Raw genomic sequence first — 27,443 nt, 5'->3', positions numbered from 1 at the left:
ATGGCCCTTGGTGGAGTGGTTTCTGGTGTCCCTCTCTGTGAATGCCTTAAGACTCAGGTCCAGGTAAGCAGGAGTGCATGAAGCTCTTGCTTTGAGCAGGCCACTGTGTGAAGGTGCTTGTGAGCTCTCTGCAATATCAAACAGACTGCAGGGTGTTTCCAGAGTTTTTTGTAATGTAGCCCCACATCTGTGGTGGCTGCCTTTGTCTTCCTTGGTGTTCTCTGTGGAAATCCAATGTTGTGATTCTGTGAGTCACGGGCAATTGAAATAACATCACCATCTGCTTCACAGGTGATAAAAGGTAGATAGACTGTAGACTGTAAACTACATCATGCTCAGTCTCCTCTCACCTCCTCTAACTGCTCTGACATCACCCAAGTAGCTGCAATTTATTCACCAACCTGCTGATGTACAGAGCTAAGTATAGGGAAATGACTGGAGTTGTCTTTGCGGGAGTTTGTAGCTGTCTAAGGCACATAGGTGGTATTTTTCCATTGGTTCTGCTGTTTGAACTACCTGATGCAGCTGGATTATTCATCAGTACAATCATCTGTGTGATACATGTTTGGCCAGAAAGTCATTGGTTTTAGTTGTGGGCTGTTGGGGCTAGCAGGACCAAGTTGTTGGCTCCAGCCTCCTGTATCTGTGGGCAACCTGAGAAAATGTTGAGTCCATAAGGGTCCCGGGAGCTTCTGTTGTCCAAAGGCATTGCACAGGCACTGGAGCCTAGGCTGGCTGCAAGCTGTGACCCGTCCTCGCTTATCTTGACGTCCAGCATTGGGAGTGATCTCTGTGAGACTGCACTTGCGACATATTCCAAAATACCAGCAAATGAAAAATTCAGTAAATGCATCGCTTCGGCCTTTTTTTTTTTTTTTTTTTTTTTTTTTTAAAATCTCTGGAGCATGTTGAAATGCTAACTGTCCTGTTTGCTGTCTGATACAATTTAAGAAGCTGATTGGAAGTGCATTGTCCTTCAGTGAGAATAGTTGCTGGCTACCCAAAAGATTTTATCTTTGCTTGCATAACACTTCACTGCAAAGTGAACTAGGGTTCATCGTCTGGTGGATTTGTGTAGGACCATCTCATTTGGAAACACTTCATCTCTCGGCTAGCGCTCTGCTGACCTGTCAGATGCGTCATAGGTTCCAGCCATTTCTTTGGGACCTTGGGAAAGGGGTGCTTACCAGATGGGGATGTTTTATCTTTCTTTGGAGTGGGTTTAGTCCAAGAATATATCAATATAGAATTTTCTAGTTACGGGTCAAGAGGAAGCCTACATGTATTTTTAGAAACACAGACAGTCAAACCATTAAATTAATTTGTCTTTGCTTGAATAAAAGTGCTCCTTGCCTTTAGAGAATGATAATGGCACTAGATTAATGTATCCAGGAGTACCATTGTGAGTGGCAGCTGGAGAATGAGAACTTGATGGGATCTAAAATGAAAGAAAAATGTTTGCAATCAGTTTTGTGCTTCATTCTCCTCTTACCCCAGCTACCTGAGATGTTCAACACATAATTCTACAATTATGTAGGTTTTTTTAAAAGAAAGGCGTTGTAAGTCTTCCATAAGAAACTCTCAAGATGCTATTTTCATGCAAATAGCTTTGTGTGCTAAATTGAGGAACTTAAGAACCACAGAAAATATAGGAAATGTGGGCAGAATGCATTCGAAATGTAAAAGTTTCCTGGGAGTTGTCAACAGCTCTTTAAGAAGTCTATTGCCCGCACCTTTCAGCAGCTTTTCTTTGTGATTGCTCGGGGAAAAAAACAACAATTACTGAACTGAAAAGATTGTATGTAGTTGTTGCAGTGCGGAACAGCTCTCGAGAAGTGATAATGGAGCGGAACTGCGTTCTGCAGTTCGCCTTTCTGGCTTTGATGATCGAGAGGACAACAATGCCCCAATTCTTTTTCTAGTTCCCAAGCTTAAAGATCCCCAGTTTTCTAGATGACTTTCCCTTAAGGGTTCTCTGACATGTGTCCTCATACCCGCACCTTTCCTCCAGTGGCAACACTAGCATAGAAACCTGAATTTCCCGGTGGAAGGATCTTTGTCGCTCACGCAGGCTCGTACAGAAGATGAGTGTGTAAGCCTTGATTCTTCAGGGCAAAAGCAGCCTGGAAAGCATCCTCTCCAAATTGAGTGTGGTATGAATAAAGCAAGTGACTTTTCCACACCACAAAGATGAGTACTTTCTACTTCACTGCTGCAGATGATTAAGGAAAACAATTGCATTCTGACAACATGCATTGACATTTTAAAATGAAAAAGAAATGAAGAACAGATTCCGGGAGGCTTGCCATTAATGATAATGGATTTCCCTGAATGGGAACCTTTTTGAAAGTCTGATTCAATTTTTTTTTTTTTTATAATGTTGCCTAGAACAGGCAACCCTGTCACGGGGGACAGCTAGTGGGTCAGCGGAGTTCAGAGGGTAATGTGGGGAACGAAAACGGCTCTACACATGCACTCATGAGCCCACTTAGCTGCAGACAAGAAAAACGTCTGTGAGGGCAAAGAGGGGAGGGGGAGCTAGGTTAATGCTGACAAATGAATATTTGACGTTTAAGTTCAACTTCCATTTGCTTGCAAATGAAAACTATTGTGTCAACACTGCGGGAGATGGTCCGTGCATTTTTTTTTTTTTTCCCTAAAGGTTAATTCTTCTTTGATTTTAAAAAAGTGAGAAATGTTGACTTTAAATGATAGGCAAACAGGCACAGTGCCTCCCCGGCAGCAGCACAGCCCTGCTCGAGCATCTGCGGTGTACGTGGTAACACGGCGTTGAAGGAAGAGCTTTCCAGACAGGTGTAAAATCTATAGCAGTTAGCCATTTTCCTGTAGGAATTTTTTGTGCCATGTGATACTAACTTTCAGCTGTGAGGTTGATACTGGGATGTTTACAGCTGCATCTTTTTATAGGCAGTGTGCGATAGGTAATTTTATGTGAAAAATCTATTTAGTCCCCTGATGGAAGAAGTAAACTTAGGTGAGACTCATTCTCCCGCCAGTTCTTGGCATGCCATAAAAAAACCTGTTGCAGTTCTCCAAATATTAGCTGTAAAACTTGTGCCTTGTTAAAGTTACAATCAGAAGATGTAGTAAACGGATTATTTAAGCATACATTACCATGTAATGTTCATCTCGGGGCACTTGGATTTTGACTCTGTGGTACCGTGCTTTGCCTGGCAATCTCCTGGTGGCTGCTGGGGTGGGAAACACAAACCCCACTTTAAATAATGCATCCCTTCCCTGCTGTGCCTCTCCTCTGGTTCAAAGATAGTCCCCCTTTAAAGTTTAATCAGTAGTTTTAGCATTGCTCACAGGCAAAAGGTACCGATCCAAAACAAAAAAGAAAAAGTGCCTTGGGATGGAGAAGTTTAACACTGGATGGAATTGCACCTTCTCTTACGCTCCTGCTGTTTTTAATTGATTCTTTGTAATGGTGTGTGCTTATTTGGATGGGGTGGCCCTGGGAGGGTGACGGGATTTTGTGAGCTGCTGTTCTGGCAGACATCTACACTTCTAGCGAACTCATCCACGAGGGTACCAAGATCTTGGTGAATCTCTACTGTGCTGGAGTAGAGCAGGGAACAGGTTGTTTCTTGGGTGTTGGGTTGGGTTGCTTTCCCCAGGCAGTTCTCCAAGAGCTGTTTCTGTCCTTGCAAACTGCTTTTTGGCTGCTTTTTTTTTTTTCTTTTTTTCTTTTGTGTCTGTCACCTGTCAATGCTCCTGAAACACTAAAGGCGTAGATGTGGCGCAGTGCAGTAACTGAAAGGTGGATACGCTGTAAAAGGTATTGAGAGATCTGAGCTGATGCTTTTCTCAAAGTTGATGTTGTTAATGTTGCTGCTTTTCAGAGCAGAGGGCCAGCGGTTGTGGACAGTGCTGCAGTGGGAGACATTTCCCTCTGAGGGTTGGAGAAGGGGAAGCACTGGGGAGCAAGCAGCAAGCTGGGAAGGTAGGGGTATGAAACGCAAACTGCTTGAATCTGGGCTCATGTCTGTGCCTGGTGCTCCCTGTTGGCTCTTCAAGGGCATTTGGAGGTGTCTGACAGGAATGGTTTGGCACAGGTTCCCAAAGGGACTTTAAGCCATCTCAGCCTGGGCCTTAATTTCCATGAGTACTGTTTGGCCTAGAGCCTGCTTGGCTTTTCGGGCTGAGACTGCACTAATCCCGTCTTCTTAGAGGGCACTTCATCACTTAAGGAGGATAATATCAATCTGTTGGTATATCGACATCAGAGGAAAAGTTTAATGTTAGCTTTTTGTTCTTCTCTGGCTGCTCTTCATGGGGACACCCAAACGGTCGTTTCCAAAGTGGAAAGTGCATCTCCCTCCTCCTTGAAAGACCAGCACTGTGGGCAACCTGTGGTGGCAGCATCTTCAGGAATCCTCCTCAGCCTGTCCCTGCAATGAGGTCGCACAGGCACGTGTGTTAATGTTAGATACGTTCTTGCTACCATCATGTAGTCTCTGGGACCCCTGCAAAGCCAGTATAGGGTAAAAGGCTTGTTTCTATCTCTGAATCACCAGTGTTCTCTGGAGTCTTCTACAAACCTGAATTTGTTTTACAAAGCTGGTAAAAACAGTTCAATTTAGGGCAGTTCACACAGAGGGATGCTATTGGTTTTACTCAGTATTACCCTGGCCCTCAGTCTTTTTTGCTTTTCCACCAAACATCTTTCTTGGTCAATCTGGCTGCCACTTTAGATCTCTAGTTCTTCCCATGCTGCTTTTCTGTTTGAAAAGAGATGCGAGAAAATCACCCTGTAGCAACCAGGGCTGTGAGATGTTTCCAGCCTTTGAATAAGCTGTATGGGATTTTTCCTTTTTTTTTTTCTTTTTTTTTTTTTTTTTCTTTTACATGATTGCTGTCCGAATAGGTAAAGCCAGGTCCAGCAAATGTTGATAATTCAGATAAAATGCACGGCATTTAAGCCTTGTGTTGTTAGCTGTGGGGAGGAAAAGAAGCATTTAGTACAGCTTTGCAGTGGATTGATATGGAGATGGAAACAGAGGAGTCTCTGGTGTGGGGTTTTCTCAGGAGCTTGGTGCAGAATTTTTATGCATGGCTTCCTGGGTAGCTGCACAGGTATTTATCCACTATATAAATAGGAGATTGGCATCTTTATAGATCTATTACAAATGTGTTCTCAGATCAAGGTCACAGTTTTCTTCATTTCTTGTGTGTAGCTTATTTGCTGCTTCTGTCCATGCCTTACGCTTGCTCTGGGACTGGTGATCCATGCTGTGAACTCTACTGTCTCTCATACTTTAGGTCCTGTTTTGCTGTCTTTTATCTGCAGGAATTTCTTCTGCGAGCCGTAATGTGCTCATACATTTCCTTGTTGCTCTTAGTGCTGTATAGATAACATTTAAATATATATATTCTTTTTAAATTGTGCAATTTGAATTTTTTTTTTGTTATTGTTCTTTCCCCAGAATCTAATAAGTTTTAGGGTTTTACTCTTGGTGGGAAAGCACTGAAGGTCTTTTTTGTACCTCTTAACAGTGTTCCTCGTTTAATAGGATGGGTTACTTATAAAACCAGGTGGGCTGCTGCTTCCTTTAGCCTGAGCTTGATGCCCAAATCATGTCAGGTTGCTTGAAGCACTGTAAAGACTTATTTGACCCCCACCCTCACCAGGGGTTTCTCACTTTTGTCTTTGAGTTTTGTCTCTAGTTCAAAGCCAAAGGCTTATCTGCTGCCTCTGAGGTGATCTGAAGATAGGGATTTGCAGCTCTGCCATGGAAACGTGCTTCTCCAGGAGCTGCGCTCTTCTTGTGACTTGGGGAGAAGCCTCCCACAGAAGCTGTTGCTACTGGGCAGTGAATTCCAGTTTGGTTTCTTCTCTGTTGGAAAATAAGGGAAGGTGGCTCCGGGTGGGCAGGGAGAGCCTGGTGAACCCTTTCTGCAGGATGTTTGTTCCTATAGACAGTTGTTGGTGTGTGTTCTGGTCATATACCTCGCTTCAATTTATGTGACAAATTTTTTTACTTTCTCTAGGTGAAACGTTTTGGAGATGACCACGGTTTCCACATGCTCCCATTTAAGATTATTTCAAGACATTTTTGTTTTGCCTGTAGATTCCAAAGCACTATAAGCTTCTGATATTCAAAATCTGAAATTAAAAAAGTGAATAATTTTGTAAGGACATAGAAATTGTGTGTTCCCTGATTTAGAGGAGTAACTTTTTTGCTGGAATGGAATTTTATCATGAATGTCCCCTTCTGTCAATTCATTTTGCAAATGTTCTCTAATATTCCTGTAAAATTCAGTTTCAGCAAATGTTCCTTCTGGAAACTTCAGCTGCTGAACCATGCAGAGAGGCTGAACACAGAGAGAGTATGGGCTGGAACAGAGAATTAGGGCGCTCTTGGGAAGCTGCATTCAGCATTTGGCTGTGGGATTATACAAAGGAACCCAAACCCTTGACTTTCTAAGCTATTTAATAGTATTTTTATGCAGCCCTAAGAGTCACCACCTTCCCCATTTTTCTAACCTGTATCCTGCTTCTCCCCACCAACCTCAGCCTACTCGCTTCCCTCTCCTCCCCCAGTGTTCAATACCTTTCCTAACCTTCAAGGCTTTCTCACCGGCAGAAATTCCTGCAGGTGGAGCTGGAATGACATCCTGCTGCTGGAATAAGTTATGAGGCCCTGGTTGTCACAGAGTAATTGCTTCCCCGTGGTTCTCGGTTCTCACGCTTGCTCTTGATCTGCCCGTGCCCGACGTCCTTGCGGCCCGCAGGCAGTCGGGGTGGCGGGTGGCCAGCCTGCCCTTCAGCTCTTGCTAAATCGTGGCGGTCTGACCACCTCTGGATGGCGAAACCGGGATATCAAAGGATGTTGTGCGGCAGTTGAGTTCATTTTCTTATAATAGCCATCCTGATTTAATTTCTGACAGGAGGGAATCTTATTCCATTGCTTGTCCCCTAAGGACTGTGATGAAAGGCGTGGTCTATAGCGGAAAACAATTTGTTACTGGAGTCAGCTATGTCCATATTATCCATGGTCAGGCTGTCCTCACTGTGGCTTTGCACTGATTTATCTAGAGAGGCCTCTTAGCTTTCCCAGATAATGGGCAGCCTGAGGGTATGTGAGGACAACAAGAAAATCAGGGGCTGGCTCCACGGTTGGTGGCTAATTCTCCTGTTGACTGTTTTCTGCAGGTGGTTTTTGCCTCTAAACCTCAAACTGGAGATGTGAGCCACTGGTTTGGCTCCCACTGCACCTTTACTGTGCTGTTAGATCCCACCAGCAGAGCGTCTCCCAGGCTGAGAAATAACTGCTGAAGCACAAGAGAGCTCCAAAAGGTTGGGAACGGGCTCAAAACACCAAAAAAATACATCTATACAGGATTCCAGCTGTGGGAACCAGTATTAAAGGATGGAAGCTTGTGGGAGAGAAAGGAGGCAGGGTGGGTTGCATGAGAAGACTGAAATAAATTGTAGGGGGGGCTGGGATAATTTCATTACCACTTGTTCATCATCCTGGAAGAGTATGGTACGTCCACTCCAGAAAGGCTGTTTTGAAGGCCGTGCTTCAGCAAAACGATCCTTTCTTCTGTGCACAATTGTAACGCCATCACTTGGGGTGTGTTGAAGGGGCTGGGAAGCTTGGTGTGGGGTCTCCACTGTGCCTGCCCCCAGTTACCTGCTGCAGGTGATGAAGGGGTCCTAGGGGTGGGTATAGCTCTCCATGGGTGCCCCTTAAGGGTCCATGCTTCTTGGGACTCTGCCAGCAGCCTCCCAGCCCCTAACTGGGGAAATGTGGCCATCAGCCCTTTTATCTACAGCAGGTACAAAACACTGGCTGTGCTGAGCTCACTGGTGAGTCTCCAGCGGGAAGCAGGATCCGATGACGTGCCTGAGAAAGAGCTCGTGCCCCTGACTTGCTCTCGTTGTCTGGGGCATTTTCCAGCTTCAGGGCTTCCTGAGCTGGAAGTTAATCTGTAACCTTGTGTTTAATAGTCCATAATGGACTTCTGCCAGTTTGCATGAACATTTGCGTTGTGGGCCCTTTGCGTGCCTTGTTGCAAGGAGCTCTGCAGTTCATGCCTTGTGTGGAAGAGCTGGAGATATGTTCCAGTAACGCTCCAAAGTATTTTTTTTTTTCCCGGTACAGTCAGTTTTTGTGGTTATTTCTAGGGCCTCCAGCATCCCCTGACCTTTTTCTGGCAGGAGGAGCACCTTGCAGTCCTGCTTCTGATGTCTCTTTTTTCCTCTCTGAAGAGTTTTGGAGAGGGTGGTCTGCTACTGTGGAGGGCAGCAGGCCAGGGCTGGGGGAGCTGCTGTGCAAACTGTTGAGCTAGTGCTGGGATTTGCTGTGAGTCCCACAAGGCCCTGCTTAAAAAATGTATGTTCTCAGCTCTGTCCAAAAAGCAGAGCTCAGCTCAAACAACTGAGCTAAGCCAATCAAGGCACTCCCCCATCTTCCCCGCTGCTCTGCTTTCACTATGTTTCCCTGTGAATATCTGCTGGAAGACCTCACGTGTTCCCTCTCAGTGTCTACCTGGGCATGTCTGTGCCCCTTGTGTGCAGAGCTGATGATGACAGTTCCCTCTCCCCTGGGTGTTTTCTCTTTTTTTTTTTTTTTTTTTTTTTTCTTCTTCCTATAGTTCAAGAGCCCAGGTTATTTGAGCATAGTAAATATTTTTTAGACAGTTAGTGACATGAATAAATCCTTTTCCTCTTCTCCCCTACTTCATTATTTAAGGGGAGAAGATGATTAAATCCAGCAGAGCTGATCTGAACTCTCTGTTAGCAGGAAGAGGGCGGCCGATGGGGGTCTGTCAAGCCGCAGCATTTGCGTTCATCAGCATCTTGGGAGAAACAGAGATGCCAGCTGCTTAGAAACATCTGGTTTTGGTTGTTCTCCCTCCACCCCCACCTTTGCTTTTCTTTCTTTCTTTCTTTCTCTGTTTTTGGAGAGTTCAGCATTACTGAGTCTGTATGTTGGATCTAGGGGGGGGTGGGGTGTGACAGCTTGGTTTCTCCTCTTCTACTTGAGTACCAGAGGCCTGCCAGGGTACTGGGTTGGAGTCTAAGTGAGGGTCAGCCAGAGCAGTAAAAAAACTGCTGGCTGGCTGCAGGTTTCTGAAGGAGAAGCTCTTTCTGTCTGGGGCTGGGCTCTGCACGCCCGGGGGCCTGGTCTCTGGTTAATGTAATGCCAGCACAAAGCAGGGAGGGAAAGCCAGGGCCCCTCTGTGCAAAGGGAGAAAGTGTTTTCCTAACCTCGGTGGCATGGAAACATGAGCAGTTAGAGCGAAAGAAGCCCCAGTAGAATTAATTAAGTGTTGCATTTAGAAGGTGGACTCAAATGGAATTGCTTTGCATTTATTGAAGTTAGCTTTTCGCGCTCTCGAGGGTCAGGGCAAGGGTTGAGTACCTGTGCTGTTTGGGATGGGAAGGCAGTCCGGAGCAGTGCATTAGTGTTGGACTCGGCTGTGGGGTTTGAGAGAGTAGTTGTGAGCTCTTCTGAGCAGCCTTTTTTTCTCACCAGCAAGCCCTTAGCCTGCCTGGTGAAGGCAGTGTGCTGTATGTACAGTCAGGAGAGATGTAGGGGCGGAGGGTCCCCTTTTCTGTCATCTTGACTACAAGATGCATCTATAAAACCAGTACTTGCTGGAGAGTGGACTGACCAAGCTGGTGCATGTGTAGAGCAGAGCATCATCTCCCAGTGGTGCTCACCCTGGCTGATTAAGCAGGGCCTAAATAACCCAAGCAATGCCCTGTGCTGTGGTTGACCAGCTCATCGTTGGGTTCTCCGTTAGCCAGAGGAACTGGTGGCTGTGCAGTGCAGACATCCCCTAAAGGCTGCGGCTCGGCTGCCACTGGGGTTAAGAACCCGTGACTTGAAATAATCAGTGCTGTTTTTTCCTGTGGTCTGGATGCCACTGAGACTGGAAAATTCAAAGTAATCTTGTTTGGTGTCTGCCTGCACCTTGCTAGAGGGGAGTTCTGTTCCGCTAAAAAGTACACAGCAAACGTACCAAAATGAACCGTTTAATGTATAAAGCAGAGCAGGCTCATTCTCTCAGCATCAGAATGGGTCTCCTAGCCTCACCTGGTCACATCCTCTGATGCCGTTCTTTTAGTGGGATAGCTTAACTCTCATGGTGTTTTGGCAATAGGGGATGACTTGCAATATTTCAGGTTTTCTTGAGGTTGTCCTTTCACCTGCCTGTCTTTTCCCTTCAGTCTTCTGTGCTTCTGATGACTGACTTTATTATCTTTGCTATTTCTAACCTTCCTTTTGCTCCCTGTTGGAGCTTGATTTCTGCTGGGGGGAAGATGGAAAAGGTCAGGCTCTCACTAGTGAAGCTTATTTAATTTGTTTGCTGCGTCTGTGAGCAAACTTGCATGTATGTTGCTAGTATGAACTACCAGGACCTTCCTGGACATATGGCCCCATGGTTGCTTATTTATTTACCTCTTCTCCGTTGTTCTTTTCTCCCATCTGGCCCAGTATTTTCAGTTTTACCTCTCCTACAAGAGGGAAGCTTAGTGGACTCCAAACAGTAAATAAACCTGACATTTGCAACAGTCAGTCTGATACAACGGGATTGGGATGCAGCAGCCCTTCTTTGTTTGGGCTTGTTTCCACTCTTTATTTAAAGCCTCTTTTAATCAGGAGCTAATGACAACTTTTGGTTGTGAGAGCTGATGCACAGGAAAAAAAAACCAGTCTGCATTCAAAATAATGCAAACCGTTATAAATAGGAAGATCTGCAAGGATATAATCAAGCTAAATTGCCCATTGTTACTCTCAACATAGATGATTTCTTGCCTTTGCTATCTGGGTTGGGTTGTCGTCTGGGTTTAGGGAAATGTGTTCTCTCTTTATTCCAGTTATAAACCTATGCAGCAGCAGCTGGTTGTTGCAAGGGTGAGTTTTGCTCTGGTTTTTTTGTGTGGATCAAGCAAATATTTTGGTGGCTTGGATGCTGCCATTCAAATTGCCTCATGAAAATTGTCTAACGGACTTCTGCCACTCTCTTTCTGCAGCTGAACTGACCCCTTAAGGCAGACCCATCTCCTCGGGGAGCATGTTGCAGACAGATGTAAAGAAGTCTTGCAACAGGTCAAAGCAGCAGCCTGCCAGGAAAACAGCTATGGCTTGGGAACAGAGAAACTATCTCTGCCTGCAGATAGTATGCAATAAGCTCTGTATTTTAGTGACTCCATGCAATTTATCCTATTGAAAGTAGCTGAGCATGTAAAGAATTGGTAGCTGATGCTGAAGTCTCCAAACAGATCATAACACATTTAATACTTGGGTATTTTTTTGTTCTAATTTTCCTCAACTGTGTTGTATGTGAATGTAACAGAAAAGCTGCACGCTTCTCCGTGCTTTTATTGAAATAAATATTGTGGAGATGGCTTATAAATTGGGCAACAGTGTTCTGGCCTGATTTTTCTGCTAAATGTTCTTTTTAAATGTTCTAATAATTTGGTTGGTTATTTTTTCTCTGAGTGGTTCTCTGAGAAGTGTAGATGTCTTCAGTGATGGCATGACCATGAAGCTTGCCATGAAAATATCACAACGTGACAAAGCCTTCATGGTTATGGAAGGCAAACGTTGCTCGATGATGTCACTTCTGTCCCAAATGAGTTTTTTGCTCATTTATTCTACATGTGTCTTAAAGCATTTCCCCCTTTGCTTCACTGCATGAAGAGCAACCTTTGCTGAGGAATGGTAGCATCCTGAGGGTTAAGTGACCTAATTTCATCTGTGCTGCTTTCTTCTTTCTAACCTCAGAAGGCAGAGACCCTGAACTGATAAGTATATAAAAAGATTCTAATTAGCACAGGACAAATAATAAAACAAGACCTGACTTGTAGAGGGGATTGATTTCAATTTTCTAAATTAACAAAAGGGTGGTGTTAGACCAAACCACAAGTGTGGCACCTACTTGAAGGCTTTTTTTTTTTTTTTTTTTTTTGGCCTACTTCTCAGTAGGAAGGCAAGCTCCTGGGTGGAGTTATAGCTCTCATCAGAGAGTTGTCTTGTTTGGACACATTGACATTGCACTGATGTCCTTGTCAGCTGTAGATGTCAACCTGACTGTCAGGAGGCAGCTACGTCTGAGAGAGGTGAAAGTGTCTGGTCTCACCTCCTGCCTCCTCCTGTGGCCCACCTGTGACAGGCAGGAAAATTTTGCTTTGATGAGCAGCTGGGAAGGCCACTGGCTTGTGACTGAGCACGACCTTGGGTCTTCTGGGCTGCAAAGAGGTTGTCTCGACCCCTCTCTCATCATGGGTTTCCTCAGAAGTTCCCACAAAGACATGCTGCTCTTAACCTGCCTTCAGCTTCCCTTCCATAGAGGACAGACGGCTCTGGAAAGGTGATTTGTGGGATGGCCAGCACTGGAGGGCTCTTGGAAAAAGTCCCTGTGCATCTGGAATTAGCCACATCACAGCTTGTAGCATCTTTGGCCAAATACTTGCGAGCTGATACATTTTTGCCAGGCTGAGGAAGAGAAAACTCTGGGAATTTTCTCTGGGAGCTCAGGGAACTTTTTCTTCCACCTGCAATTGTTTGGCTGAACGTTCATTCATCTTTATTGCTGTGTTTCTAATTCTTCTCTGGGCTCCTAATGACAGTGATTATACCAAATGCGGCACATTTCATGTACTGTGGAAATGATTTTCAGGTCCAACTCTCTCTTTCAGTGCTTGGAGGATCATTACAAATACTGCTTTTTAGAAGTAAGGTTTTCTATCCTCCCCGCTCTACTTCCAGTCCGTGTTAACCTGCAAAGTAGTAAAGTTGCTGACTTTATTATGTTGCATTAATTAATTATCTCTATAGCAACATGCACTGGTGTCATCAATATGGGAATTCAGTACAGCTGGAGGGAAGAAGAGCTAAGAGATAAATGAGGAGAAAGGCTTTTTTAAAAAAATGCTTCAATATCTACAGTAGTTAAAGACATTACTAGTAAAGTAATATTTTACGTAGTTTCTCTTTTGCTGCCCCATTCCCCTTTTGACTGAACCTTCACCATTACATAGGTCCTGCAGGTTCCTGCTAAAGAGGTTTTCCAGGATGCTGCTCTGCCTCTCTGCCTGCTCAAAGCACTGGGTTATCTCCTGCTTGCTTTTATACCGATAGGTGGAAATGCAGGCAGCAGGGCTCCTCCTTGCAGGAGGAATCCCTTCAGCTTCAGCAGAGCCACCCTGTTAGGGATGGTTCTCTGGCAGGGGGAAGGGTACGGATCTGGAGAAGGGAATACAGTTCATTTTGGCACTGTGGGAGGGTGACACAGTGTGAGACAGGGGATGTTCAAGAGGCAGAGGAGCTGGAAAAAGTGAATTTTGGCTCTGAGAAGGCTGGGATGCTCTGCTCCCCTTAATGTGTGTGTGAGTAGTCGTGACTTGTCCAGCTTTTAGGAGCCTGCAGCCCTGACTCTTCCCCGTCTCTGTGCTACTGTCTTGGATAAAAGGTGGCAGAGAGGTGTCTGTGTGAACAGTTCCTGTGCATTGTGCTTGCACTGAGCCCTCTGCAGCGGGGCTCGGAGAGGGGCACTCTCTCCCCATCTCCCAGGAGTTTGTAGCAGATGTGATGTCCTAAAAATGCAGCAGCAGCGGTTTGCGATGATATCTGCAAAACTGGGCTGGGAAGAGGGCTAAGTAGTTGTTTCAAGGGAAGAAATACGGTAAGAAGAGACTATAATTGTAGTGCAGGTTTAAAGCTCCCCGGAGGGGTGCTTTTCTAGCTCTTTTTGTCAGATAGTCTATTCACTTAACAATTTTGGTTTGCTATTTGTTTGCCACCATCAGCTGTGAAGCTGATCAATTCTTACCAGTCCAGCACAGCACTTGAGGAATAATGGCACTCTCCATTGAATAATTTATTGAGCTAATCTATTTTGATTTTTGGCATTTGACAGTCAGAGTACGGTACGTCTGTGTGGAGGAGTCTCGGTGTACAGCGCTGCTATTTATATAGCATCCCGGCTACGGGAAGCGCTGCGGGGATGTGCTTGGCGGGGTGAAGAGCTTGTGATCTCAGAGTGTTTTAGGATGCCAGACACTCCTGCGTTCTGCTTCATAGAGAAGGAAAAGACTTCGGGATGTTTGCTTAGTTTTGCGCTGAGGTGGAGCACAGAAAATTCACGTCATAGATGTGACGGACGCTGATAAGTGAGCTGTTGGGCCGTCCCTTGGGATGAAGATGTTGCAGGTGAAAACCCTTCTATTGAGCAGCCCAGATCATTTGCCCCCCAGCATCTGCTGGGAAAAGAAGGCCCAAAATATTGCTGGTCTGTTCCGTATTTAATTCACTGCCATAACCAAGCCAGGGAAGGTTTAACTCTGAGTGCAGGACTCAGCACAAACCTCATTTTAAAAATCAGTGCTCTCTGCCTGGGATACGTGCAGAAGGGGTTAAGCTGCAAAACAACCTGTCTTTTTCTATATAAATTAAAAAAACTGTTAACATGGTAATATTTTTATTTCTGTAGAAAAGTGTTTATTTTGGTGGTGTGTACAAAGTTTCAGCTATTCTAAAACACTAAAATTTCACAGCCGAGCTTTCATGTTCCCAGCAGAGAAGGAGGTGAGATACTCAAAGAATCTCTGTTCTTATTTCAGGGCTGCACTTGCCAGCCAAATTTTCAAAAGAGCCCAGTTTGCTGACATAAATGGGGTTGCTGATGTGCCGTAAGAGAAGTAGTGCTGGAGAACATATTCTTTGCTGCGTCCAAGTCTCTCCCATTTTATCTTTCTCTTCCATATGTTTCTTCTGTAATGAGAGAAATTATTTATCATTAAAGTGATATATAATTTAAAAATTAAAGTTAAAATTAATGAATGCTTAAATTAATTTACTGACAAAAATAAATGTCTGTCCTTCAGATCCTATAATTTTAACTGGAGTGGGCTACAGCTTAATTAACATGTATTGATTGTAGTCCTGTGCGCATCTATAGGTGGGTGGGCTGTGTAGCAGCACTGGGAGAAATCCTCCTCGCAGATGAAGGTACGTTAAGATTTGCTGATAACGTTCTGAATAATTGTCTTGTGAAGAGACAGAAAAGTCTTTGGTCTCAAGCTGTTTTCTCTCCAGAAAGCTTAAACAAAATATGTTGTTTAAAATTAGGGCTAAGAATTGGCACAGCCACTTTATAGATGGGAAGAGAATTCTGCTCCAAAAATATTAATGATCTGAATCATTAATTAGATGCATGAAGAATACAGAAAATTGGAAGGAAGTTGGAGCAAATAAAGAAGCTGATGCAACTGGAAATTTTTGGGGAAAAAAAGGTAGGCTTCAATTTGGTCTTGGCTCCCTACTTTCTTTCCCACTGGGCAGGTGTTCCCCGTTTCCCAGTGGGTGATGGTGGGGAGGAGGAGTGTGACGGCACAGGGTGTCGTTTTAAGGGGGGTGTTGGCAGTCTGGCCTGCAGAGGACACTCTGCTCTCAGCCGGTGGGAGGAGTTGACATCCGAGCCCCTCCAACCCAAGATGTCCTGCGGGGCTGTGAAGCCTCGGGGCAGGCACGGTGCAAAGCCCCTGCAAGCAGGAGCCCCTCGGGCCAGGAGAGAGAAGGCAGTCCTTGCTCCCTGGCCCCAAAACCTCTGCCTGAGGCTGAAGACTTTTTGTCTGATTTAATCTGCACTGCAAAGGACACACTCCCAACTTCTGCCAATCAATTTCTTTAAAGAGAACTCTGTGTTTTCTGGCGTTAATATTTTATGTTTTGTCAATACTATAAATTAACAGAATGAAAGGTGTGCCACATCTCGCCTTGCAAAGCTGCCTGACCTCCTCTAAATGGTTCAGGGCACTCTTCTTTGGGGACCCTCTGCTATGCATAGTGTGAAGGTACCCACAGGAGCCTCTCAGCCCTTTGGGGCAGGTTTTAGTGTGCAAGGGCCATCCTGTTAGGGGAAGGGTTTGGGTAGCGCAGGTCCCGCAGCAAGTGGGAAAAGAATCTGGCAGTGTCTTTCACTCCTAACCCTACAGATGCAGGGATGCCTGGAAAAGGGGAGTTGCCTCTGGAGGGTCTATGGATCGTGGGAGCGTAGGGGACCGGAAACCTGCTGCAACAGGCAAGGTGATGTGCCAGGCTGTGAACAGAGAATTCCCATGCTGAGCTGGCAGGGCTGTTTGCTGCCTTGCCCTCCCCAGTTGAAGGCAGAGGAGATGGAGGGGGTGTGGGAGGGGTGCAGGGCAGCTTTGATCCCCTGTGTTTAGCACCCAACTCTGGCCCTTTAGGGTTTGCTGAACCCTGGCAATGCTTTGGGACTTTGCACTGTGACAGCACCCACTGGCATGCCTGCAGGTCCCTCCTTTCTTCTTTGCATTGGTTTCTGTAGCTGTGCTGGACACTGAGGGCTCCTGGGTGGCACTTGGTGGCACAAATGGGAGGGTTGCCAAAATTAGCCTTCGGCGAGACCATTCATAGGGTGGTTTGCTGGCGGAGCTCAGGGCCGACTGCCAGCAATCAACTCTAGGATGTGCATCTTCGGCATTGTGCTGTCTGCAAGGGAGAAGAGCCTGTAAGCATACATGTTCTCTCCTCTCAGCCTTGGCTTTGAGCAGTATTTCTTTCCATAGCATAAGATCCTCTTTTTCCAGATGGGTTTTTTTTCTTTAATTGAATCATGTAGGTGCAAAGAAAAAAAAAAAATCCCTCTAGACTTGACTCACAGCAAAATGTTTATTAACTCAGATTCAGGCTGTAGAGGCAAAGTGTAAAATAAAGGAAGAAAGAGGCTTTTTTTTTAGGGCTCATGAAGTCCCATCTCCCCTGAGCTGGAAGAGCCTTGCAGCCCTCTTCTGTCACTGCTTTCTGTGCAGCGGATGAGGAAGAAGCAAGCGGTGATACTTTGGGGATCACTCCACCCCTTCTTCTGCACCTAAATGCAACTTGCAAGTCAACACGCTGTTTCTTGCCCTGCAGTGGGGCAAAGGTATCAAAAAAGCAGCCACACATCTGCTAGCTAATTAAGTACTGACATCTGACAGCACGTTCGAGCTGCCGGCCGCCTGTGTCTGGGAAGCTCCTTTGCTGCCGGGTTGCGGGAGCGCTGGTCCTTTCCGCAGCCACGTATCCTCTGACCTCTATCACCCCGTACAGCCACCGTAGGTGACCCCATAAGTGGTTACCCACCACTCTCGGATACAGGCTCCTGTATTTACAACACACAACAGGAGACGGGCTAGCCCTCAGGTTTTTAGAGTTCCTGAGCGTTTTCGGGCAGGCATAACATTTTGTCCATGTGTCTCTCATTTCACACAGCATGATCTGTTGCTGCATGGGATAAGGATGTCCTTGCTCCTTCTGAATTTTGCTAATTAAAGTTTTCCCTTTGGCCCTTCAGGAGGGGTATTTTGATTCATCCAGTGGGGCTGGGTAAATGGAGACTCCTATTCCGACTTGTCAAGCCCAGCCCTTGCGTTGTCCCTTTTTATTAATGCAGTGCACAGGCAATGCTTTCCTGGAGACTTTTTTTTTCCTCCAATATATTGAATAAATTCCACATCAGGAAGGAAAGTAACTTGCAATAATGAACCATCAGTGGGTATTTAAGATTGCTTTAATGGGTCACATTGATGTAATCTACACTTTTTCCTAGGAAGATCATACCGAGCCATAACCTTAATTCATATTTATGTCAGAAGCAAATATACTGTGGAGATGGCTCAGAAAGAGCATTTCCCTACTAAGTAGCCAGATATAAATGTACAGATCTAGAAATATGCCAGGGTTTGGAGAGGAGGGGGTGACATATCAGGTGTTTAGGACATTTGTCTCTTGCATGGAAAAGTTGCTCAAAATCTGGTCTCTCACCCCAGGGTGTAACCCAAGAAAGTATGTGCTCATGGGCCCAGAAGTGTGAAACATTGAGCAACTGTAAGATTAACTTTAAGAACATCTTTATCATATTCATCTTTTTTCAGTGCTCTGCTTTGCATGTGGCTTAGAGATGTGTGGGCAGGAGAGACTCACGCAGGGAGTTTGGTTTAAAAAAAAAAAAAATCAGAAGGGAAGTAGAGGCCAGTCAGAGTTATACAAATAAAAGCAATGGAAGTAAAGATAATCAATAATGTTTGGCCTTCCAGTCATGTCCTTATGCCCATTATTCCTTGTTGGTCAGACCCCTCTGAAGGCCAACAGCCAGCCTGGACTGGGGTATTAGCGGCATTTAAGTTGTCTGCAAGAGAAAAAGATGAAAACTGCATTTAAACCCATTCCTCTTGGCCAGGACAAGCAGTTCTGTCTTGATCTGCTGCTGCAGGAAGATGAGATAAAGTTGCAAGTTCACTTGGTCAAGACAGATGAGGGTACAGGGGAAGGCAATGAAAATAATACAAATTACTGGAGCTGTCTCTGTGAGGCTTGGAGGAAGGGACAAACATGACTAATGCCGTGTGAATGATTTGCAGAAAATGATTTCTTCGACAAACTTTGCCTTTATAGAGGTAAACTGTCAAAGGCCACAATGCAAGTTTTCTGATGTGTTCATGAGTCAGAATTATTTAATGAGGAAATGAAGCTGCTGTCCCCCAGGCCTTCGAGCTGGGTTACCCAGGGGACTAACGCTCCTCTCAGCAAGAAAGAAACTCAAACACTGGCTCCAAGAGAAGAGCGCTTGTTCTTGAGGTTGCTTCAAGCTCTTCCAGATAAAATTAGCCTCCTTAATTTGAGGTGTTTGGATTACAGGGAGTACGTACGCAATGCCATGAGATGTGAAACCTACATGCAGAAAGGGTGTTGGTAATGCAAGCACTCGTGTGTTGACGCTGGCGCTCTGTTTCTAGTGGTTTGTATCTATGCACACTTTATATTTTTCCTTTTCTGATACACTGTCTTTTCTTTTGTTCTTTCTGTCAGCCCTTTTGATACACCTGTGAGAAGAATCATTTATTCAACCATTTGTTCAGTGTGATTATCTCTAGCAGAAAGGCAACGACTAAAAATTAGTGGTTTTGCACAAATGCAGGCTAAAGAACGAGACCTTTTTTTTTTTTTTTTTTTAAGCACGCACACATAAATGTATTTGTTGAAAAATAGGGTTTCAGGTCAGCTGAAATGATTTGTGTTGAACTCAACAAAGTGACATCAGAAAGTAGCAATTTTTAAAAAATCAAACCACTTCTTTGTGTGTTTTTGAAATGACATGCTTTGGTTTCTACTTTTTGAAGCGATGTTTGGAGCCAAAATGAAGCTAATGCTAACTTAAAAAAAAAATGTTTGGCGCTTCCCCAGTGAACCTTTTCTTCCCATTTTCTCCTTGCTTTAAATTTTGTTTAGGAAGAAATAAGCAAAACTTTGTCTTGAGCTGCCTCAGAATGACCTCACCTCCCCGACCAAAAAAAAAAAAAAAAAATCAAAAAAGAAAAAATCCATTAATTATATGGTTATTAACTGGTTGAAGCCTCCATGAACAAAAAAACAAGGCAAAAGGAAAGCTGCCAAGCATTTGACATTTTCATTCCGGCAAATATTTGCTTTTTTCATTTGGTCACCCGAGCTCTGATTCAGGAAAACGTTACTTGCATGCCTAATGATGAGTGTGTACTTAAATCCCTTTGGCTTCTCTCCTCCCAGGTCAGTCAGGCTGTCTTTCCCACTGAACCAGGAATGCTCAAAGGCTCCTCCAAGGAGACCACTTAAACCTGTGGTCTTCTGGAGTACCTGCAGGCCTGTGGGTGAGGTCCAGCTGGGGAAGTCCTCCCCTCTCAGGAGTCCAGCCCTTCTGGCTCTCAGTTACCTGCACAGATGTTCTGTGCTGTGACCGTTTGCTGGGGCGCAGGATGTGTCCATGAACCGCAACCTGAATTTTTGCTGCTCTGAAAATGGAGAATAAGCCACCAGTGCAGGCCAGGAGAAATGGGAAAGATAGTGACATCTGAGCAGTCCATAGGCTGCCCCAGTACAGAAGAGGAGTGCCTTAAAATAACTTCTGCTAGTGTGACAGAGCCTGGAGATATCTTGGATCTCTTTGCATGGCAAGGGACACCAAAAAACTGGATGCCACAGAGGCTGCTGGAGGAAGAGCATCTGGAGGGGAGCTGACATGTGGCCTGAGCTGCAGGATGGGTACTAGAGACCTGGGCTTTGCTGCACCCAGCTGTGAGAAGGCTTTGAAGCTTCCTCCCTCCTCACTGCACAGGTATAGCTCCCGTTAGCATGTCCTGGGCGCAGCAAAACGGCTCGTGTTTGCGTGGAAATGGCTGGTTTGAAGAATTAACTGAAAGAGGACCGCATTTTACCTCACTTTCCCAACCAGGAAATTCATGAGGTGGCTGGGTAAGTTTAAGGGAATTTGCAGTCTTTTCATCGTATTGATGGGTGGATGGATTTTGTTTCTTGTACTACGTTTAAGACTTTAATTAAATCGGGAACACACTCTCTGCAATGGTTCCCTGCTGCTTATCAGCTTCTTAAGGCCTTGTGTGGTGGGTTGACCCTGGCTGGATGCCAGGTGCCCACCAAAGTCGCTCTATCACTCCTCAGCTGGATGGGGGAAAGAAAATGTAATGAAAGGCTTCTGGGTCAAGAAAAGGACAGGGAAATCGCTCAGCAATTACGGTCATGGGCAAAATGGACTCGACTTGGGGAAATTAGTTTAATTTATTACCAATCAAATTGGAGTAGGATAATGAGAAATAAAACTAAATCTTTAAAAACACCTTCCCCACACCCCTCCCTCCTTCCCAGACTCAGCTTTGCTACTGATTTCTCTCCCTCCTCCCCTTCAGCAACACAGGGGATGGGGGTTGCAGACAGTTCATCACCCATCATCTGCCGCTCCTTCCTCCTCAGAGGTAGGACTCCTCACACCTTTTCCCCTTGCTTCAGTGTGGTGTCCCTCCTACAGGAGACAGTTCTTCATAAGCTTCTCCCACCTGAGTCCTTCCCACGGGCTGCAGCTCTTCACAGACTGCTCCCGCGTGGGTCCCTGCCGTGGGCTGCAGTCCTTCAGGCACAGACTGCTCCCGCGGGGTCACAAGTCCTGCCAACAAACCTGCTCCAGCGTGGGCTCCTCTTGCCATGGGGCCACAGGTCCTGCCAGGAGCCTGCTCTGGTCTCTGGTGTGGTCTTCCCAGGGCCTCCTTTGGGCATCCCCCTGCTCTGGTGTGGGGTCCTGCTGGGCTGCAGGTGGAGATCTGCTCCACTGTTCCCTCCACAGGCTGCAGGGCACAGCTGCCTCACTGTGGGTTTCACCACGGGCTGCAGGGGAATCTCTACTCTGGCACCTGGAGCACCTCCTGACCCTCCTTCTGCACTGACCTTGGCGTCTGCAGAGTTGTCTCTCATACACTTTCACTCCTCTCTTTGGCTGAAGCTTTTTGTTGCACAGTTTTCCACCCCCCCGCCTTCTTAAATATGTTATCCCAGAGGCGCTGTCACCACTGCTGATGGGCTTGGCCTTGGCCAGTGGCGGGGCTGTCTTAGAGACATTTGGCATTGGCTCTTTTGGACACGGGGGAAGCTTCTAGCAGCTTCTCATATAAGCCACCCCTGCTACCAAAACCTGGCCATGCAAACCCAATATACCTTGATTAATTCCTCAGTATTATTTTTTCAGCCTCAAATAAGCTTTAAAGACCCGTTACTGGAGAGATTAAAGTTATAACGTAAACAAACTCATATGCATGTTGTTTTTGCAGGGAAGATGCTTTTAGTATCATATTTAATGTTCCAAACAAACCCATTGCTTATAGTGAGCTTTGCAGCCTGGATGCCTTTGAAAGGGTAGATACGGACCCTGTTTGATCTTGTGCTATTTGGGGCTTTTTATTTGCATTTTGTAGCTCTTATCTTGTAAACAAAGACTCGTTTATACATCTGTAGATCAGCCTGTCACCTACAGAGCTCTGTGGAAATGGGAGACAGCTCTGGAGGGTTCAGGGGCAAATGGAAATTGGGGATGCAAAAGCACTTTCGCTTCAAGATTTGGCTCATTGCAACAGAGATGGGAGGTAACTGTTTTGTTTTCCCCAGGTGCCATTTAATTTTATGAAGAGGTTCCAGACTACAGCCAGCAGACTAGGGGGGTGAAGCCACTGCCTGCACAGTTGTTGCTGGTGAATTTGCTGGAAATTTGCAATGCCTTGCCTGAAATTCAGAGAAGTGCAATAACTGCCCCATGCCAATGCCAGGGATCAGGGAAATAAATACCATGCACACAGCTAGCTTCAGCCGTGCATCAGAAGGCAAGGAGAAGAGGAAGAGGGCAGCACAGAAGAGAGCTTGTTCATCTGTTTGCTCAAGGGATGAATCACGCTTGGAACTGCTGGTCAGATGGGGATGGTTGTTAGGGGAGGGCTCTCAGTTTTATTGCGGTCTCACGCTTGGTGTGCAGTGACCTGAGCCATTGGAAACCCTGTGGCTGAGAGCTGCTTAGGAGGCTTTCTGCTAGTGGCCAATGCCTGATGGAGAGACAAATCCAACAGGAGCAATGGGGAGGCTCTGAGGGCCCTGCTGCCCAAGTCGCTTTGTCTTGTGCCACCATGCAATGCCATGCGCTTCCCTGGGGCACAGGGCAACTCTGGGTGGCCTCCAGTCCTTGAGTGCCACTGCCCAGTGTGATGGGAGACAGGTACCCCATGTCCTCTGAAAGGCAAAGCCACCTGCCAAATCTGTCTGTGCCCAAAGCCACCCCTGCGTGGTGGCAGTGCTGTTTTGCAAAGCTTTCATGGTGGTAACCAGAGCATCAGCTCTTTTGGCACATCTGCACAAATAGGAGGGTGCAGGAATGAATCAGACAGTTGCTGCTGCTGTTTGTGAGCCAGTTCTTCTAATGTAGTTATCTCTTGTTTCTGTAAAGGTTATAAAAGTAAATAATCCTACTCTAACACAGTGTCCTCGCAGTCCCTGCATGGCTCCATGGATAACTCTTCCTGAGGCTGACTTGTGGTGATTAATACGCAACAGAGGGAAATTATTTTTTTAAAGAGAGCAAAGAACTAAAGCTGAGAACGTGCCTTGAAGAAGCTTGTTCCCTTCATGTCCCCTGTGCTTGAGGCTGATTAGCTTTTGTTTTTTCTCCAGCATTAACTGGGGTAATTGCTGTGTTTTTTCCCACCTACCCTGCAACGCTGATCCCCAGCACTGTGAGGATTAGCAAGTGGCCAAATGCATCAGGAGGTGACCTTGCTCTGCCTTAAGATCCCCCCTTGAAGGCCTGGACTGCTGAGCTGCCATGGGGAAGCAGGCAGCATCTCCATGCACCAGGTGAACAACATCAAGCCTCTTTCTGCACCCCATGTAGTGCCTGGGGAGTTTGGAGAGGGACTGGGGCTGCACTGGGGATGTGAACAGGAATGGAGCACAGAGCTGGGCAGGAAAGATGCTGGTCCTGTGCAGGAAGGGCAGAAGTGTTTTACCCCCTCCCTTCCTGGCAGTAGTGTTGTGCTGAATTAATATTTATGTTGGTCCTGTCTCTGTAATGGGTCTTTTAGCACTCTTCCAGAGAGCTGTATTGGGTAGTGCCTTGGGCTGTAGCCAAGACATGGGAGACCACTGGGAACAAGGTTGGTGCTGCCCAGTGTTTCTCTGAACAGCGTGGCAGGGTACCAAGTACATGTAATACAGCTGCCAGGTATCTTACGTCCTTGGGTGCATAGGGAAATGCACCTCTGTAGTGTTCAAACACAGTTAACTCATTACCACCACCGTAGTCTTCTGTTGAAAGAACACACCCGTTTTACAAAAATAAGGAGAGTAATGAAAACTGTCCCCTTTTCTTGAAAACACTCAGTGTTGCACCCTTCTTCTTCCATCCCATGTGCATAAATTACCTTGCATGGGATTTAAGTTCCCCAGTTCTGCGTTCCCTAATTTACCAGAATCACTTTGTCTTTGTTGACCACCAATGTTCCCCTGAGCCATGCAGCTGTATTTGCTTCCCACAGACATAGCTTCTCCAAAACTCTCCAGTTAGCGATCAAATCTCTTTTGACCTTTTAAAGCTTTGATTTGGGAGGAAAAATCTTCCATCCCAGGATGGATGCTGCTCCCTGCGCAAGGATGCTGCAAAATAAATCCCACCGTGAGGAAGGGAGAAGCATCTAATCTTCCTGCTCCTTAGATTTAGCTGTGCCATTAGCTGGACCCTGCACATAAAACTAATTTTATAATTTGTAAATGTAGCCGAGTGGGTTTTATAGTGGAACGTCGGGAGGTGATGAAATACCTTCAATAGATTTATAAAGAAGTTTAATGCGTGAAGCACTCTCCTCTCTCCCACCCCCTCCCTCTCCCTAGGAGTTGCATACAACAGAAAACATGTCCATGGTAAGGGCTTTGTGGCCAGTACTCAAGCCTTTAATTTTGCTTTTACAAGACAGTTTTATAACGTCAAGAAGAATGGAAAAGCTGCAAGGCATACACACTCAAGATGCTGTGCTCCTGGAAAGCCTTGGATGGGCTCCAGGCAATGTTTGGTGGCAAAGAAAGATGAAGGTCTTGGAAAGAAAAAAAACCTCAATTAGCAAAGCCCTCATGCTGCAATATTCCTGTTTCTGTGAGCTGGGAATGTCATTGGAGCATGGGAAGGACAAAAAATTGCGTTCCTGCAACATCGTGTGTCTAAGGGTGAGTTTTGATTGCACCAAGAATAGCTGCTTCTGTTCCACCCTGTTGAATTTTCCTTATGTAATGAAAATACGCCATCCTATGATCTGCAAGACTAAAAAGCCTGCTTTTCGCTTGTGGTTGGGCTCATCCTGGAGTTTCCATGTGGTTTCTCTGGAGTTTAACAAAGGAAAAATTCCCAGTTGCTGGCTATTATTTTGAATCAGAAAAATGTCTCCCCTTCTGCTTTCACCAGGGAAGATAACACTTGTGGTACCCAGTGATTTTTTTTGGAGGGGAACTGTTCTGTTCTTTCTGGATGTAGTTAAAATGGATTGGCAGGTTCAGAAATGATTAGCGAAGGGACAGACAGATGGATGTTGTGACCACATGTACCCTGTTTCCTTGGGAAATGGGACTAGCAAGCTCGCCTGGATGCGTCGCAAAACACCTACAACACGAGTGCCTGCCTCAAACAGCCCTGGCCCTGTACGAGGGCTTTACAGGGTGAGGCGAAGGGTTACGGATTTAGAGATCTGGATTAGCAAACCAGGGCCAGGCTGATAATCTGCATTCACAGAGCAGCCTTATCATAACCGGCAGCAGCCCTCTGCTCCCCGCTCTTTATTACCCAAGGACTGAACAAACGTGTTGGCCAACTTTCCTCCTTAGCTCTCTGCTGGGGATTATCAGAAGATCTCTCCTGATGTGCAGAAGGTTCCTCCCAGGCCAGCTTGCCCATCTCTGGCTCAGCGGCTTGCAGATTAATCTCTGCATTAAGAACTTATATACCTGAAAAGTGTTGGAGGGTGGCTCAGAGATGGAAGGATCGCCTGAGTGTATTTTTCCACTCTATCTCTCTGTTTTTTATGTTCTTGGTTGTGTTTTCTTCAATGATTTCCGGCTTGGACTCTTTCCTGATTTTTTTTTTTCTTCTTCTTCTTCTTTTTTTTTATTTTTTATTTTACTGTCTTTCTATTGAAGACTGATGGAAAATGAGAGTGCTTTGCTTCTGCCTACTTAAATCTTTGGCTGACTCACATGGAAAAACAGTCACACTTACTGCAGCTCCCAAAGCCTTCAAATCATCAGGGGAGAGGGGAGGAGGGAGCCGCAGAAGGAAGGAAATCATTTGTATAGGCGTAGAGTGAAGAATCACCTTCCTTTAAACTCGTGATCTGTCTGTGTTCATACAGATTGCTGTCTCTGATCTTTTTTTCTCTGCCCAATATCTCTTTTCTATTATCTTTCCTCTGCCTTTGCTGTCAGATCTGCAGTGTGTCCCTTTTTGCTGGGACATCTTGCTCTCAGGAGAGTTTGAATAAGGATACTGAGACTTGAAGATCCCAATTATTGACAAGAAATCATTACTAAAACCTTTTAATGCATCTTCTGTAATTGATACAGTGATGGGGGAGGGCAGTTTTTCCTGTAGATGCAGGGTTTCCCGCCCCCCCTTCCTTAATGTCTTTAAAAGCACTGACTGTGGTGTCCTCCAGCCATTGACTGATGGGTTGAAGTGCGTTGGTGCCAGATGCTTCGGGGTCTGTAAATATTGCCCTGTTTGCTACTCACAGATGAATACACTTGCAGGGAAGCAGATGGAGCCCAAAGTACTGAGCAGCAGAAGACCCCTAGGGGCAGAGAGATCACTTCCAGCTAAGCACCATCCCACGTGTAATACTGGGGTCCCCCTTTTAGCTGCAAAGCTGCTTGGGTTGCCACTTCATGGCCACAGCCTGAGTTGTGGCCCTGTTGCCCTGAGTTAAGCTGGGTGGATCCTACAGGGGAAAGAGCCAGGGAAGTGCTCTGAGTGGGGCTCAAAACACCCAAACCTCTTATCTGGGCTGTTGGGGTCAAAAAGTAGCCTGGCTGGGGCAAGGGCATTGGTGTTGGTGTCTGTAAGGAGCCCAAAGAGGGGAGGAATGAGGGTCCATAGGGGTGAGACTTGGCAAAGCCCCATTTCTTCAACCAAGACTGTCTTCTGACCATCTCCCCTGGCTTTTTTCTGACATCTGTTGCTAGGAGATAGAAAGCACTGTCTCTTTTGAAGCATCTTCAGCTGTCCTCTACTTTCCTGGAGAGCTTCAGCTTTGTGCAGTCTCCCTGCTCCTTTCTTCTGCTCAGACTCAACCCCCTCATCTTTCTTCCCTTGCCTCTGTGCCCTGGTCAGGTAGGACTTGCAGTGTCCTCCGGCTGCAACATGGCACCGTGCTTGCTGTAGGGTGCTTGCTCCAAACAGCGCTGTGAGCCTGCTCCCCAAACCCAATTATTTTATTTATTTTTATTAGCATGGGATTCAACAGCTGTCTGTGAGCTTAACTCCTGTGCCACATGCTCATGTTCCTCCCCAATGGTGGAGGGGCCAGGACTAAGAAAAAGCAACCCCTTGGGGGTGTGTGCAACAGATACTGCCTACACAGGGAACCCCCACCACCTCCTTGATCAGGACTTTGCCTTCAGGATGTGCAACAGCTTCTCAGTCCTCTGCAGGCATTTCTCTGCCCGGTGGGCTTTGCTTGGGCATCAGCCCCGCTTCAAATGAAAGCTTTATGGTGCTGCTGTTAGGAAGCTGTGCAGCAGACAGAATTTCCCTTACAGGGTTAAAATAAAAAGGGAGGTGAAGGATACTGCAGAGGCACAGGTGAAAACAGGAATGTGGGTAGGGACATTTGCCCCAGTTTTGGGCTCCAAATCACTCTGTGTGTCTTTAAAAATAAAATTAAAAAATTAAGCAAACCGTATGAAAAAGGAGAAACCTGCTCTCATTCTTACAGACACGTGCTTGCAGCCCGCTCCCACAGCCGCAGAGCTCCATACGCAGAGCAGGTGGTCACTCAGGGCAGCAAAATGTTTAGTGATTGCCTAGCGAGTAAGTGACATTTTCCATCTTGC

The sequence above is a fragment of the Athene cunicularia genome, assembly GCF_003259725.1.
Source record: "Athene cunicularia isolate RWA chromosome 6 unlocalized genomic scaffold, athCun1 chr6_part2, whole genome shotgun sequence".
Taxonomy (NCBI): domain Eukaryota; kingdom Metazoa; phylum Chordata; class Aves; order Strigiformes; family Strigidae; genus Athene; species Athene cunicularia.
The sequence above is the reverse complement of the archived record's forward strand: the minus strand, read 5'-3'. Positions refer to the sequence as shown.